The following is a 16401-nucleotide window of genomic DNA, read 5'->3' as shown; positions in this document are numbered from 1 at the left end:
ACCCATGAGGTACCTTGCTTAGCCACTGCTGTGTGGCCAGAGGGAATCAAACCATTTCGCTGTCAGAATGGCGGCAGTTTGTCCAGCTTTGCAGCCGCGAGGCCAATAGCGAAATGCAGGGCTGCAGGGAGTCAACGTCGTAATATTTATCAAAATATCTGCTATGTGGAGCAGATAGTTTCTGATGTACTTTTAGCTGTCTCTGGCTTAGGTCTTTGTCCACACATGCTTAACTCAGAGAGAAAAAAGCAAACAAATGGGGGGGGAAAAAAACCCACATGCACAGAGTACAAAAAAAAAAAATCAGCTGGAAGGTTGTGTGTTGCATAAGTGCCCCTGGAACTAATCTGGTACATCTCCAAATAAAACAGATTCTTTGATGCTTGTAACTTTCTCTCTGGGTGGAATGACAATAGTTTCTGTGTTTGTTAACATTGTAAATGTTTGCTGTAGATATTATCAATGGGCGGATTTTATTTAAAGGAGTATATTAAAGTTTAAAGCAAAGAAACTCTTCCCCCAGCCTGTGAACATGACAAATACAACAATTAGGTAGTAAAAACTGAATTGAAAGTAGTCCTAGCTGTTAAGCTGTGTGTTTTACAGGTGAGCTGGAGGGAAAAAATGTCTGGAGGCATGGGTGAGGAGCTCTCCCTGAAAGCCCCAGCAGGCAGCGAGCGCCAGCTGGAGTTTTGCCTGAGGTACAGCCAGTTCTTGCCAGGTGACTGGTTGTGGAGGTATGGAGAATCAGTGGTGGCGCACCATCTTCTTTTATTTGGTATCATGTGCTCATTCGGGGAATAGGATAAAGACTGCCCTCAGGCTTTTAACCCTAGTTCAGCCTTCTTTAGCTTGTGCTTTTCCCCAAGAGTTGGTACAGGTGGGGTGTTGATGATGAGCAGGATAAGCTGCTAACACCAGCGCTACAGAAGAGCACAGCAAGCCATACTCATCATCCAGCAGGGAGAACAAAAACATAACACCATGAAAAGTTGCAGAGCCACAGAAATGGTTACCTCTCCTCAGACTAGCGCAACATCACAGGCTGTGTTTGGTGTCGGATTCCTCTATGGATTGAAATAGCCTGAGCCTCTGGTCCACAGTCAAGTGGATATGGAAGGGAGACGGGAATGGCTGTGCAAAGGCTTGCTTCCAAGTACAACTAATTCAAATTTATTATTCCCATGCTGTGAAAAATTCCAACATGTAATTAAGTTTTTCTTCTGATGTGAAGTGAAATTTAGACATTTTGAAATTTCTCTTTTTCCACCAAAAAAAGCCTGCTAGCAGGAAGCCTAGCAGGCTGCCAAAAGAAAGTCACTTGACAGACAAGATTTTTTTAAAGCTCCTGCCTTTATATAGCCACAGAACCACATTTCCATAGAACGTTTGTTTTGGTGGATCTGTGTTTTCCAGCAAAAAATTGTTGCACTGGAAAATACTGACTAGGTGGAGTGCTGATCTTTGTCAAATGCGTGCGTCAAAATGTGTCCAGAAAGTTTGCTGTGTGTGCTTGGACCAAGGATTTCAATGACAGACCAGAAGGAATACCCCAGATAAACAGCAGCAAGGCAAGAGGTTTGAAATGTGGAAGCTTGTAATCACTAAAAGGAGATGAATCGTCCTCTCGTTCAACTAATATTAAGTATTGATCTGCCTATACTTTATATCAAGAAAGTTTATATCAAGAAAGAAAGGATATTTCTGCCAAAATTTCCAAAGATTCTGGAAGATGATACACTTGATTACGCAAAATAGGTTGCAAGATGTACCTGCATCTAGTTCTGGGTGACATTAGAAACAAGGCTGTTTTTAAATGCGTCTTTTGGTCTGACGCTGTATGATGGTCTTATGTTCCAGGAATTGCTAACGTCCATGTAAAAAGTGAGGAGGCCATGGAATAACAATTACACACCGTCTTTTTTCTAACCCAGGTTCCATATATGACTTACACAGCCATGTATTTTGAGGAATTCGTCAGAGTCTTCTGATCTTCTGCTGAAGCCCTGTATGTTGGTAAGCAGCAGAGCTTGCCTTCACCTTCAGAAAGGAGCCTCCGTGCACAAGTGGTGAGTATGTACTTTACCTTCTCGCCTTGGAGTCAGAGAGATTTGGACTGTAGCTGCAGAAGGGGAACTGGGGGAACCACAGGGACTACAGTTTCTCCAGCCCGTGATGTCTCTGGCTTAATTTCCAGAGATGTTGCGGAAGCTGTGTCCCCTTGACTATAGGATGCCAAAGGCTGTAGATCCAAATGTTAGTGGCAAGATCTGAAAATGTTACTCTCAGCATGCCATTACGGTATATCCTGTACTGTTGGCTGGCTGTATCAGGGAAGTGGAAGAAGAGGGCAGAGGAAGGATGGTAGTGGGGTTTTCAGTTTACCACAGATAATTGTATATAAAGGTTCAATTAAAGAATATACTTTAAGAACATACATGTATAGGAAGGCCATTCATCAACTGTACCATGGCACCTAACCATCTTCCAAACTGTAAAAGCATTTATCTTACCCACTAAATTCCACAGTGTTATAGTTTCTGATTATTTTTGTGGTTTGGAAAGTGTAAAAGAATGTAAAGGTATTATTCTTGTTTGCATAGGGACCAAACCAAAACAACCCTCTTCCCAGATGTGTTGTCTTTGCCTGTTCGGGCACTCCAGGTGAGGGAACGTACTCCTTTCGCATCGTGATTACAGCAGTTCTAGAGGAGCAACATGCATAGTCCTGCAACCCTGGAGGGATTAAGGTCATTACGAGTGAGTTATGTTGTGTTGTTTGTCAAACTGCTAGATGGAGCAGTGCAATGGATCATTTATCCGGTGTCAGCAGTTGAAACTTGCATGAAGAAAATCTGTTCTAGCAGTGACAAGAGGAAGCCTGTCATGAATGTGTAAAACATGAACGTAACCCAAAACCTTGTATTTCTATTATTGTCAGAGTGTTGCTCCAAAGAGCCAAATGAAGTCATGCATATTGTTTTCGTGATATCTACTTTGTCATACTTCAGTGCTGAAAATGAATTTATATAAAATAGCACAAAAGTGTGTTTTAAAGTTGTTATAGTGCCAATGGCCAGGTCAGCAGAGTACAAGCAGCGTTACTGCCTCTCTGTGTATTCCTGGTATGGACAATACACGAAGTTGTTCTGCAGTGCTCTGCCCGTATCCTTTCCACACCACAGATTGGAAAGCATTACCTGTTGTTGACCTAGACATCAAAATGTCAGCAGCCAACATAGATAACCACTGTTGTTCCTATTGCTGATGCGGAGTTGTCATAGAGATGCTGCCAACCAGACTTGCAGAGGAAGTTTGCTGCAATGCTGAGATCCCCAGTCTCTGGAGGGGTGGCTTAATGCAGAGGCCATCTTGTCCAGAGCTGGCTGTTATTTGGCAGTGTTAAGCAGTACAAATAAAGCCTCTTGCAATTACGTTAGCAGTGTATCTTGGCAAGGAAAATCTTTCAATATGAAGCACAGTTTAATCCAGGTAAGGTTAAAAATCTTTCCAAAATATTACAGAACTGTATAAAAGAGGAAAAAATCAAAATCTTACCAAGAAAGTAAAAGCTGCACTTTTTTCTTGTTCAAGAACAAGTTTTCGTTACCCACACAGTTGGTGAGGAAAACCTAGCCCCTTTTCCCTACAGCTGCTGTGAGCCATAGGAAGGGGAGTACTAGGGAAGCTGTGTGTAGGTGAGGGCTGCCCAGCGCACAGCTTCACCCCATTCACCCCACAGCGTGCAGAAGGAGGAGGAAGCACTTGTAGACCGGTCTCTCCTAGACACCTCATGCTACTGTCCTGTGCAGAGTAGCTCTGGCACCTGGAAAGGGGAGTCTTTTCCAACTAATAATCCGCCCCGAAGCTGCCGTGCTTACCCAAATCGTGTGTACTTCCTCACATTGAAGGATTTTGAGCTTACCCTGGATGAGCAGCGTAGCAGAGGCCTCCCAGCCGCCCTCTCCTCTGGCTCTGCTTGTGCACCCCTGGGAGCTTTGCACTTGCTCTTTATAGCAGTGCTGAAAGGCAGCAAGGTCCTGGTTGAAAGACAGGAACCAGGCAGCCCTTGTCTGTGACAGTGTTTGGGAAGGGTAAGAAAAGGTCCCATTTTATCTTTGTTCTCATGGAAAGTGTCACAGGATGTTTGATGTCCCTTCTGAGCAAAGACCTGCTGTTTTCCAGATCTTGTCTGAAAAACCCATGCGGTATTCAGCAGGCCACTTAGTTTATCTTCCTTGGATAAACAAAAGGCTGCTGGAATTTGAAACTTGTTCCAAGAGTCTAGGGTCCAAAGCCTGCTGAAATATGTGTAAGTCCTTCCCCTGGTCTGGGGTTTTGAATTGAGTTTGAAAATTTGAAGACTAGCAAGCAGCGGCAGCATGACTCCTCATGGTGTATAGGGCATTGCAGGGCTGGTGTATGTGACAGGGGGCCAGCCCTATGCACAAGCTTTGGTGTTATTTCCACTCTTGAGTGTTGCCTGACTTTGGAACAGTTTAAAAATACCTTCTGAAATGCCTGAGAGCACTGATCCAGAAATCCCAGTACAGGCTTTGCCTTGATGGGGGAAGAAAAACCCTCCTGATGCGATGAAGCGGCACTGTTGAGACGGCCTGTTCACGTTGGTGAAGGTATCGCGCAAGGAGGGATTCCTGGTCCCTCTGATGACAACTTGACGGAGCCGGAGCCACGGTAAGGGCAAGCGCCCCGCCGACCCCACCGGGTCCCGCCGCGGGGCAGCGCCGGGCGGGCAGCGGGAGAAGGGAACCGGCGTCCGCCCCGGCAGCCGGCGGCCTTCTCCTTGCCAGCCGACGGGGCGGGCGGCCAAGGCGGCCGGGGAAGCTGCCGGGGGGTCTGGAGCGCCCTACGGAGGGGAGATGAAACCGCGGAGCTTCCCTGCCTCCTCGCCCCCCGCGCTGCGGGGCCGGCGGTGCGGAGCCCTGCTCGGGGTGCGAAGCCCAGCCCCGGCCCCCGCCCCGGGCCCGCGGGAGCCACCGCCCCCGCGGGGGCAGCGCTCAGCGGCCGGCGGGCCCCGCTCCTCCCGCCGCCGCGGGGGCTGCAGCCGGCAGGTAGGGGCTGCGCCGGGGCCGCGGGGCTCGCCCCGACAGCTGCCGGGGGGGCGGGCCGAGCCCGCGGGGGTCCCCCGCATTGGGGGGGGGGGGGGGGGGTGTCCCCGCTGCGGGGCCGGGGCGCAGCTGCGCCCCGGGCGAGGAGAGGGCGCGGGGCGGGCGGCGGCGGTTTGCAGCGCGGCGGGGCCGCCTTCGTGCTCTGCCTGCATCACGGAGCCTAGAACTGCAGAAACTGGGGAAAAATAAATAAAAATAAGTGTAAACCCCACCGTTGAATTCAGGAACTGTCTACCCGTGCGTACGTATATATAAGGTGTTGGTTAGATAAAATGCTAGGCAGATAGTTAAAGAATAAACAGCCTTTCAAGTTCCTAGACGGTACGAGGAAAACTTAATTATCTTTTTTGCTGTTGCATAAGCAGAAAAAATATACCTGTTCAGAGAGGGCTGCAAGAGATGGCAGAGCGAGGCTTTGCTGCGTGCGCCGTGTCCGTGTGTACGCGGACCCTCCCAGCTGTTGCCTGGACCTGGCTTGCGCGGGCTGCGGCAGTGTGTGGGGAAGCGGCTCCAAAAAGAGCTCTGAAAACTGAGGCACAGACGGCTCAGTGATGGGCTGGAAGAGCTGGTCTGTGGTCTTCCACAGAAATAGTCAGCTGTGGAAGTGGCTAATCGCAGTGATCCCCATCCTGAACAGCCTCAATGCTTCTTCTGGGATATTAACATAATTCATTTCCAGAAGAATACTTAGTCCCTTGCAGGACTTAACCAGGTGTGCAATAGTAGACACATGCCTACAATACCATCTGGCCTTACAGGAAATCTTGTGTTCACAGGTGGCTGACTAAGTTCAGGAAACTGTAGAATGAAAAAAAAAAAAAATGCCAAAAGATGCAATGAGCGTTATCCTTATTTTGAACTTTCTGATAATTTGCCACTCATTTATTGATGTGTTCTGTTTAATATCTCTGGGGGTAAGTTGATAATTAGGTATTTGGGATGAATTTGGGGTTGCGTGATAGCCTTCTGACTGAATTGATTTCATTAAGTTAGAAGCTGGTTGGGGTAGCTGAGCCTGTTTGTTGTTGTAAGTCCGCTCCTGCAGCGGCAACGAGGAAACGTTTCCGTTAGCGCTGGGAAATTTGAGGATAGCATGAAACTTAATGAAGTGAAACAGGATTGCATTTTGCTCGGAGTGATTCTATTATGCCTCAGTTAGGGCCCTATTATTACCTCAAATCATTAGCTATTACTGCCTTTTCACATGAATTTTTTTAGCTATATATTGCTCATCGTTTTATGTGCTTTTTGTTTTATATTTTTTTCACTTACATTATATTTAATTTTTACTTTTCCGTCTTTTGCAACAGTGTTACAGAAGCTGTATTTTAATGGAAGGTTTCTCAGGGCTTCCCTTGAGCGTTTCCATGTTAATGCCCCTAAAATTCAATCATTAACTTTTGCCTTAAATGCAAGTTGGAAAGCGATGATGAAAGACATGGCACAGTGTGTAACTTTATTTTGCAAAGCTTTATCAGAATTGAGTCACTTGATGTGTAAAGAGAGGAAACCTCAGAAACCTTATTTTCCCCCAGCTTGCATATTTATTTCAGCTACATGCTGTATTTCGTTTACCTAACGAGAAGCTTGCTACATTAGATCTCCTGACTGACTGGATTTGCTGGGTTGGTTCTTGCCCGCGACTGCGAGGAAGGGGACTAGGAGACCTCCAGGGATCCCTTCCAGATCCGTATTCCTCAGCCAAGATCCTACGGAGTGGGCACAGGGGGGGAAGATTTTTCAGATGTTTTGATGCAAACACAATTGCTTCCTCGGGGAGAAATTTGGCGTGCGTTTCCTTAGAGAACCGTGCTTGCGTCAGCAGCCCCCTGCCACCCTCTGAGCTGTACTAGTACAACCATTTGTGGGGCTGGTGGTGAGCCGCATCGGGGTACCGCCGCGAGATCAAAAGCACCTTCTCTTCTTCGGTTATCGATTACTTTTAACTCCAGTCTGTCTGACTGTGTGGCTGCTGTGTCAGGGCTGAGAAGGTGGCCTGGGAGGAGGGAACGTGTGGCAGGGAGCAGGAGGTAAGGGCTGTTTCTGCAGGCATTGCTGCTGCTGAAAGAAGAAATTGCTTATCAAATTGGGGTCGGTAGTAGATGGCATGTGGTTATGGCAGTTGCTTGGAAAATGTAGCCGAATGCTCAGATATCTTAATGCAGTTGTGTGCTCATGCAGTTAGCTGTATACATGAAGAACTGATTCTGTATTTCTGTTGTAATTCTGAGCTTTCACCTAATGATTTTACTTTCGTGATGTATAGTTATGTGTTTGCATAACTTCAGGATACATTTCCTATACTATTCTCTCTTGCAGTGTGAGGGTTTCAAAAGCCCATTTTTCTGGAAAATAGACCTAGGCATCGTAAGAGTATGAGTTTTATTAATCAGATTATATTCAGCTGGATAGGTGGATGCCTAAAATTCTAAAAGGGAAGATTAAACCACCCCTAAGAGGGTGCCTCTAATCCTAGAGAGCATAATTGTCACCTGCAGGCAATTTACTCTCTTTTACAAGTAGCTATAATGTTAAATATACTTTTGATTGTAGCATAGACCTGCTGTTACATTCTGAAAGGAAGAAGTTATTAGACAAATAGCACTGTTTTAATTGGCATGGTGAGACTGAAAAGTCAGTGGAGCGTAAACTCTCTATAATCTGCTGTAACTTATTTCAGTCTGGAGACCATTGATGCTTTTGTGCATTGTTTTAGGACTTGTTCTCATTCTTTCTTTAGACACTTTGTTTCTCTGTCATGATCCTGTTGTAGCCAGGAAGAAAACACTTTCAGCACATCAACTTCTGTGTAGTATGTGTGCGTATTTAGGGAATGATGGTACGCTTTCTCGTTCACAGAACTTGAAGGAGTAATTACTTGCTACTACAGTCTTTATTCAACAGAGAAAAATCACAGATTTTTTTGGTTGGTTGGTTGGTTGTTTTTTTGTCCAACCCAAAACAAGAAACTCTGAAACTCTGTTACCTTGTCTGTTTGTCCTATGGAGGATCACTACAACTGCGGTCTGGATTATCTTCTTAGAGTCTCCTGTAAATTTAAAAAAAAAAAAATCTTAATTTTATCCATTCTTTCTCAGAGGAAAGGGGTTTCTTGCCAGCAGCCTTATGACAGCCAAATACATCTTTTGTATGCTGTGTTGCTGCCTGTATTAATTGACATATATTGATGTGTCTGTGAGCAGTAAAACTGCCAGCTACAGCTTGCCTGCAGGCGGTAGGCTCCTAGCCTGTGGTATGGAAAAATTTGGAAAGGTGCAATCATTTAAAACCAAAATTGAAGAAACCCAGGCTAATCACTCAATTTTTCTTCACTGAAAATGAAGGTGTTTTCTATTTGGCTTATTGAACTGCAAAGATAGTTTTGTTTTCTTCTCTGGAAGCTGTCTGCACTTGCTATAATGTGGTAAGTGGAAGAGCTGTTGGCAATAGGATTATATACCAAGTCACCTGCTCTGGATGAAGATACCTGGATGGAGACTCTCTTTTTCTGGATTGTCTCCTTGTCTGTCTTAGGCTTGTAGGATGCTGGATGTAGCTACATGCAGGGCAAGCTATGATCTTCTGAGTACAAAATCTTGGGAGCTAAGGGTCCTCATCCTTCTGCTTTTGGAAGAAGCATTCTCCGTTTTCAGTCCTGGAGGGCGGGGTGGTGCTGTGTGCCTAGCTGCTCCGGTGACACCTGTCTGGTACGGTCATAGATGCCGTGGCAGTGCCGATCAGGATCCTGCAGAATGCGGGTATAGCCAGCAGGCACATACGGTATCTTTCCTTTCACTGTAAAGGCAAAATCCATCACTTTTGTCTCTGCAGCACTGTAAGCTGTGCAGGCCCCTGAGGCAAGAGATCATCACTTTGGCAGCAAGATAACTTATTCAGTCATAACATTAGCCAGCAGTTTGTGGCAGACTTCTTCCCCAGAGCCTGCGGCAGCTGGGAATTGTGGAACTGACTTGAGGGAATGAGACAATATATTTTATTAGTGAGTTGGGGTGAGCTTACTCTTCATTAGTAGAACTCTAACAGTTACTCTGCATACAATACAAAAGCCATTGAATAGTTGTTTCTCAGCTGCGGTTCCATGTTGAATTGCAGGTTATCCACAAAGCAGGGTATTCTTGTTGCTTTTCCTTGGGACTTAAAACAAATGAAGCAGCAGTTTTTGTTGTTGTTTGGTTTATGTGTCATATTTATTAGTTTCTGCTTGTTTCATTTGATGGGACAATGAAGTGAGAAGGCAGTAAATGAAGTGGTCTTTAGCGCTTGCTTTTAGACAACGTTGCCTGTTTTCACTGAGGGATTGTTGGTTTCTTTTTTTCCTTTTCTGGTGTTTTATTGTAAGATGATTTTATGGGCTTTGGTGTGAATGCTGTCTTGGAGCGTTATGTAAATAACGGAGAAAAATGAGGCAACTGTCTTTTTTGTGTGTTGTATGTCTGGCCGATGTGATGGATGTACCTCCACACTTGTATGCACCAGGAAACAGGTTTGCAAGTTGATGCAAAGTGTAAGTTGGGTAATGCTGTTTAAGTTAATAGAGTTAAAATTAATGTAAAAACAATACATCTGAGATAACGTTTAATAGTAAAAGGAGCCCAGTTTATTTTCTTTAACTGTTCTGGTTGTCACAAGAATCTATTCAGGTTCTGGGGATTATTGTCCTTGAATGCTTCTAGAATGGCAAGTACATTAGTTGCTGCCAGAGGATCATCATAACAGTGTCCAGAAATAATGGTAATGTGCAGCCCTAGTCCATATGTGGATATTTAGTTATAATGTACATTATTGTTCTTTTAACTCACTGGTAGGTTATTTACAGAGAACTAATTTGTCACCCGTTTCTTTCCAACTCTTCAAGTTTTTTGTGTGATCTGGGAGGGACTGGGAATTATAAATTTTCCTTCTGCTAGATGAGAGATGGCCTGTGCTTGTCAAGAGAAATGTCTCTTCTGGTCTTGACACTTGGTGATACCATCAAAATGATATCCATAGTTGCCAAGAGACATGACCAAACTTCTGGGATTCCTCAACTGTCTCAGTTTGCCAGTGTCCTTGCCTACACACACCATTTACACTCCATTTCTTCTGGACTAACAATGTACCTAATGTTTGGGAGCTTCTCTTGAATTCATTTTAAGCATTAGGTAAGACTGAAGATGAAAATGTGGTAAAAGAAATTTCAGTTCTCGATTGCAAAGTTGGAAGCAAAATTCCAGATAGGAGACAAATAGAAGAAGAAAACATTGTCTTCAGATATTTCAAAACTGAAAGGTGTTTCCTAGCCATTGCAGAAGATCCTAGAGGCAAGTTTTGAGTACAAAAACTAAGATGATGTTTTAGCTAACAACCACCAAACTCATGCATCCTCTTTTCTGAATAGGACCTGAAAGTAGTTTTGAAGTTGGAAATTTGCCTCCTCAGTCCTCAGCAGGACAGTGCTGACCTCTTTCTCTCCCTTTGTTCAAGATGGAAACAGTCTCCTGTCTTTCACCTTTTTTTTTTTTTTTTTTTAATTCAAAGCTTCCTTCCTTCCTTCCTGCAGTTTCTGGATTTCTCCCAAAGTGGATGTGATGACTCACATTTCCCAGATGTGAAATGCAAACATGGGAAGTGGGATCTTTCCCCTGCCTCTCTAAGGGTTTCTTGGAGTCTATGGTGCTGTTGAGTTTCTTAATTAATGTGTCCCTCCTGATTCAAATGGTTTTCCTGCTGGGCACAGTGTTTTTGGGGCTGTTACAGTACTTAATAAGTCATGTCTTCAAGTGTTCACTGTATACGCATCTTAAACTTGTTGGGTTTGGGAGCTTCTTGAAGACCACATAAAACTTAATTTAGTCTGTTGACATAGGCAAATACCTCCTCCTCCTGTCCATTTTAGGGCTTATCTCGTCAAGTTGTCGTGTTTGACGATATCAAGCTCCTTCGATAGAGGAGTGTTTGGAGCTTGTTCAGGCAACCTGCTGGTTGGTGTGCAGTTGAGAAGCCGGTAGTACAGGGCTGTGCGCTGCTTGTCTGTGGTCACTGTCCCAGCTCCTCTCTGCTATGTCTTCATTTGCTGATACTGCGATGGACTATGTGATCCCACATGAAATCATGTGCGTCACTTGTATGCTTTCCCTAAGGTAGCGGGGTATCTGGCTTGGTAATTTCTTGGCTTTGTGTTTGTTCCTCTCCTTTGGAGGCCACTGTAATCAGCCCTTCAAGTTTATTTCCCCATAAAAGTTGGGTTGCCCAGAGAGGTGGTAGATGCCCCATCCTTGGAAACATTCAAGGCGAGGCTGGATGGGGCTCTGAGCAACCTGATCTAGTTGTAGGTGTCCCTGCCAATTGTAGGGGGGATGGACTAGATGACCTTTAAAGGTCCCTTCCATCCCAAAGCATTCTATGATTCTATGAAAAGTCACTAAAAAAACAGGGAAAGGAAGAGCTGAAATAAGAAGAGTCAAACCCCAAATGGTTCCACTTTCAAGGCATGTGCCAGCTTCACGTTTCTGTCACTGAAATGCTGCATCCAGTCTCTCAGCTATTGAGATTGAAATTCCCTGGGCCAGGAGCATCACACCCAGCCTTGCCTATATAGGCATGGCTCAGCATCAATGTTCGATAAATATCCATAGCTGGTATTAAAATACGTTGCAGCACTGAACTTGATGGGAGCATTAGGGCTGTCTTTTTCATCATATGGCCTAACTTTTGAGTTTGTAACCTGATGTTTTGAGTTGGCACTTAAGGAATACATTTGATGCGATATTCCCATTTGAATTTCCTGATGTTGTTACACTTCTCATTAGAAGCAGCTTTTCATTTTTTTAGAGAAAGAAACATTTCTGGTAGTTCACATTCTTTTTTTTAAGCATTGCAGCCTTCCAGATGAGATCCCGTCAGTTTGGATAACAAACCACTGCCCATATCTTCTCACCATGATCATGTCCTGTGCTACAACATGTTCCTGGAGAGTTCTCTCCCTATTGACTGTATCTGTTGGCAACCCTGCTTTCATGCAAATATCCCCTTAAATTACACTTCCTTCCATAAAGGCTTGAAAGTTACACTATCTGATCTGCTTAATCTAACAAACCAATACTACTTGTTTTGGATAAAGCCAATAGGCATTTGGGAAGCTTCTTCATCAAATGCCCTCGCCCTGTTGACTCCCTTTCTCTCTCATTGCTAAACTTCTGTAATAGCCTTTCTTTATTTCATGAGGTTGAATGGTCGTTGGAGCAGCTATAGCATGATACTGGCAGGAACAAGCAAAAGTGCCTTTTTTGAAGGAACAGAAAAAAGTCCTCCTGTGGGCAGAGAGAATATTGGAATGGAAATCAGCTGAGCAAGAAGAGCCAGCTGAGAGGAGCAGCACTTCCCCTCTTGAAGGGACTGAGTTAATAGGAAGACCAGGTAATTTCTCCACTTGAGTGATATTAGTGCTGTGCTCCAGTAGCATCTGGGGCTTTTTGTGTGAAAGCTGTTTTCACTATTAAGTATAGAATTAGTATTTTCTCTTTCCTCATCTAAACCAGTTCAGACTATTTCTCTGTGCATCTGATATTTTGTATTAAAAGTGGCCCAAATATTTAATTTGGGAAATGAAGCTGCCATAAAATACAACTTGATGACAGCAGAGAAATTGGTATTGGATGAAGAATGTAGTGAATGCAGCATCACAGCTGATCACAAAGGGCCCTCAAACTCTCAGCAGAAATAAGCAATTTGTGTCATGTATTGAAGGACCTGGCTTCCACCCTAAATATGTGAAAATCTCAGCAGTCAAAACAGGATGTAATTGGAGAACAATTAAACTGGTCAAATTTCATTTTCATTTTTGCAAATTGACATGTGGCTGCAATGCAAATTGGCAGGGCAAAAAAGCTTTGTAGCAGAGACATCCCTGTGCATCCCAGCCAGAGCCGGCTTCCTGTAGAAGCAAACACTGTTATTTCTGTACCCTGTTCTTTAGCTCAGTGGTACACAGCACAGATCCCAAGCTTCGAACAGTTACCATTTTGGTTTGCTTAAAGATCCAGATGCAGAGTATGTAGGGCAGTAGAGCTAGGCAGCGCAAGAGAGAATGGGAAATTTAGGATGAACTGTGACTCCTCCCCTGCCTGATCCACCATCCTCTGCTCTTCATGAAGCTAGTGTTTCCTTTCTCATTTGTGGTCAGAGCTCGTTCTATCAGTGTCCATTTAATTTAGCCTGACGGTGTAGCAAGTTGGAAAGAATAAATAGGATTATCCCACACAGCTAGTTTATTCTTAATGAAGTTAACGGAGTGGAGAGTAATCTCCGGGGAGTTGCAACCCAGATGACATAATTCTGCCTTTTGCTTATGGTGCACACTACATAGAAACAGCCAACACATGACTGATGGTAAAGTGACACTTGTCAGAGTTTCCAAGTTCTGCTTGTTTGCCAGAAAGGATGGGATAACAAAGCACTTCAAATAAGAGCTCTTGCATGGGCATCGCGACATATCGGCAGCGGTATTTTGCAGAGGACTCCTTTAGTAGGCAACTTTACTCTTTTATTTTAATCAAATGAGAAAGTAAATCTTGAGACACAGTTGTGAAAACCTGGTACATGAAGCTACTCCTTGGACGAACTCCTTGAAAATTAAAAAAGTTAGTTTTATTGCTCCTAGAGAATATAGCAAGCATGTAAATGACGTTGCCAATGTATCAATGCCTCCTGACAGGGAAGGACTATGCAGTTGGCACTGAAGCACTAAATAAAAACTGGATGGGGAAAAAATGGGAAAAAACCAGAGGATGTGAAGGTGGTGACAGGCAGGATAATGTGTGAAACAAGTGGAGTGTGTTTTAGGGTGGCTGCGAAGGAGGAAAAGGAAATCAGCTGGCACTTGAGGACCGATTAAAAGTTGGTTGGGATTTTTTTTTTTCCTTCAGATGAATGTGGAAGTTTGTAGTAATTTAAAATTTATCAAATGCAACCTGCCCTAATGTGAGATGCCAGGTCAAGAAGAAAAATGATCTAACGATGCAGGATTCGGAGCATGCAACAGAGCTTTGTTCAGGAAGGTTCATAGGCAGACACTGCTAGCGACATCTTTCGGGTGTTTTTCAGGATACCAACATACACAGGTGTTACTTAACTGGAAATGGAAAGTTAGTTCAGTGAGAGAGCTCTTAGCTGAGAAATAGATATTAATTTAATTTGACCTTAATTTTTGTCTATCAGTTTTAATGTGAGATCAAGATTATCCTTTTGTTATTATGGTATAGATGAACTTATGGGTGAACCAACAGTTCCCTGTAACAACTGTTCTTTGGGATACTCCATGTTACTCTTTCAGGTAGTTCGGAAGGTGCAATTTAAATAATGCTATCATAATAGTTATAGTTTATTCCTTAGATGGGGTGAATTTTCACTGTAAATAGAAGATGTTCTTGAAAAAAATCACTAGGGCCTGTTCTCTTTCATGGAAAAAACTTTAGAGAAGATTTGAAGGAATATCATCGTCTTGTGTATCAAGATATAAACATTGATTTTAGACATAATTTTTGTTGTCAGATCATTCTTGAGTTATTTTTTGCTTCTTTTGTCACCCATGTAATAAGCTGTTTACAGTGAAACTGATCCCACTAAAAGGTTTACTGATAATAGGATCTAGTTAAGGGACAATTACAAGGTTGGCTGGAATAACAGGATAACTGTTGAGTCCTCCTTTTAAGTCTCTTGTTTTCTGGTTCCCAAACTGATGTGTGGTGAGACTTTGACCAAACAGTACTCATATGATTGTCCAATCTGAACAGCTAGCAAATGCATTTCTTCACAATGACTCCTTGACCATTAGTGTCAATAAGGATGCTGATAGAGGAGCCAGGACTACTTTTTTTTTTTTTTAAACTTTCTCATAACTCCTATGGGAGCTTGGTAGCAGGTTGAAAGCCTGTACTTATTTCTACAATCTTTTCCTGAATTTGTTAGCCAGGTGTTCGTTTTTATAAACTTTCTATTGCAGTAGTTCAAGATGCTGTGATAAATGGCCTGCAGTTGGTCTGTAGGATCACATGAAGCAGCAGAGCCTGCATAGTTTGCTTCTGAAGTGTTTCCATTTGAGAGTTTGCTGATAGGAGTGGTTGGGTGTTGTACGGGAGATTTGGCAGGCTGCGCTGGTTCTGTGGTTGTAAATGCTCTGCTGCTCTCAGCTGCTGTAATTTGGACTGGGTTTAATAGGAAGAAGAGATGGAGCATTTTTATTAATTCTTTTATGACAATTTCTTAGGTAAATTTCTAGGTGGTTTTTTTTTTCTTAGATAGCATCAGTCTCTTTCTCTCTTTTTTCCCTTTTCAAGTCCTTTAAGATATCACCTTTTATGGGCTCTTTTATCATTGCTGTCTAACATTTAACAAGATGACTCCCTAACGTCTTGTCTTACTGCTCCATATGGGCTCTTTTCCTCTTTCTTTTATAGCTATCTGCCTTTTCAGTGTAGCTGTTGAAGAGAAAAGACAAACATAATACAATCTGGGGAAAGTGGTTTCCTGTTTTTCTACATACTGTCTCATTACTCCTAACGTAACTCAAACCTCTCTTATGTAAAATTTCTGCCCTCCCTGCTTACAGGTTAGTTTTCCTGCCAGAGGCACCCTTGCGTCCTTTGCTGCAGAGTCCTTGGTCTCGTGCTTTTTATGAGTTAAGCTAATCCCATGCTTCTTGTGGTCAGCTATTTTTCTCAAGCATTCTCTCCAATTACATCTTCTTTCCTTAAATGTGAACATAGGCATGCTCAAACACTTGCTGTAATATTCTGCTTGCTGACAGTTCTGCCAAGAAGAGGAGCTGTATGGGAACAGCAGAGAAAATGAAAATGGAAGTTAACTTTTAAAGAATTAACATAGCCAGAAATCTGGAGAGCAAAGGTAAAATACACTTAATAGGACAGGTAGATTTTTTTTTTCCCATGCTTCACTTACCAAAACAAAAACATTCTCTGTAGATAGAAATGTTCTTTAACATAAAATTGAGAAACTGTATTTTTGGGCTGCAATACTAATTAGCAGAAGTACACCCTTAAGTAACATGGAAAGTTTCTGCTGATCATTCCTGAAAATGATGTAATCAAGCAGCTGCACCAGTATTCACTCAGCAGAGGGAACTTGAGGCACTTTTTCTCAAAGCTTTTGTTGTGGTTTAACCCCAGGCAGCAACTAAGTGCCACACAGCCCCTCGCTCACTCCTCCCCGGTGGGATGGGGTAGAGAATTGAAAGGGTAAAAGTGAGAGAACTCGT

General features: G+C 43.4%; 1 protein-coding gene across 1 annotated transcript in view; it reads left to right on the top strand.

Annotated features, from left to right (window-relative positions):
• The window catches only part of SLC16A12 (solute carrier family 16 member 12), a 47408-nt gene that overhangs the window by 6104 nt on the left and 24903 nt on the right, over nucleotides 1–16401 (top strand). Inside the window, exons 5-7 of the mRNA XM_009465560.2 lie at nucleotides 607–737; nucleotides 1935–2069; nucleotides 2604–2760. The gene's annotated coding sequence lies outside the window, so the exon portion shown is untranslated. The remainder of the gene's footprint in view (nucleotides 1–606; nucleotides 738–1934; nucleotides 2070–2603; nucleotides 2761–16401) is intronic.

The sequence above is a fragment of the Nipponia nippon genome, unplaced genomic scaffold (assembly GCF_047370975.1).
Source record: "Nipponia nippon isolate SJK-2023a ecotype South Korea unplaced genomic scaffold, ASM4737097v1 scaffold_3, whole genome shotgun sequence".
Classification (NCBI taxonomy): domain Eukaryota; kingdom Metazoa; phylum Chordata; class Aves; order Pelecaniformes; family Threskiornithidae; genus Nipponia; species Nipponia nippon.
Note: the sequence above shows the minus strand (reverse complement) of the source record. Positions and strands in the feature narration are given on the sequence as shown.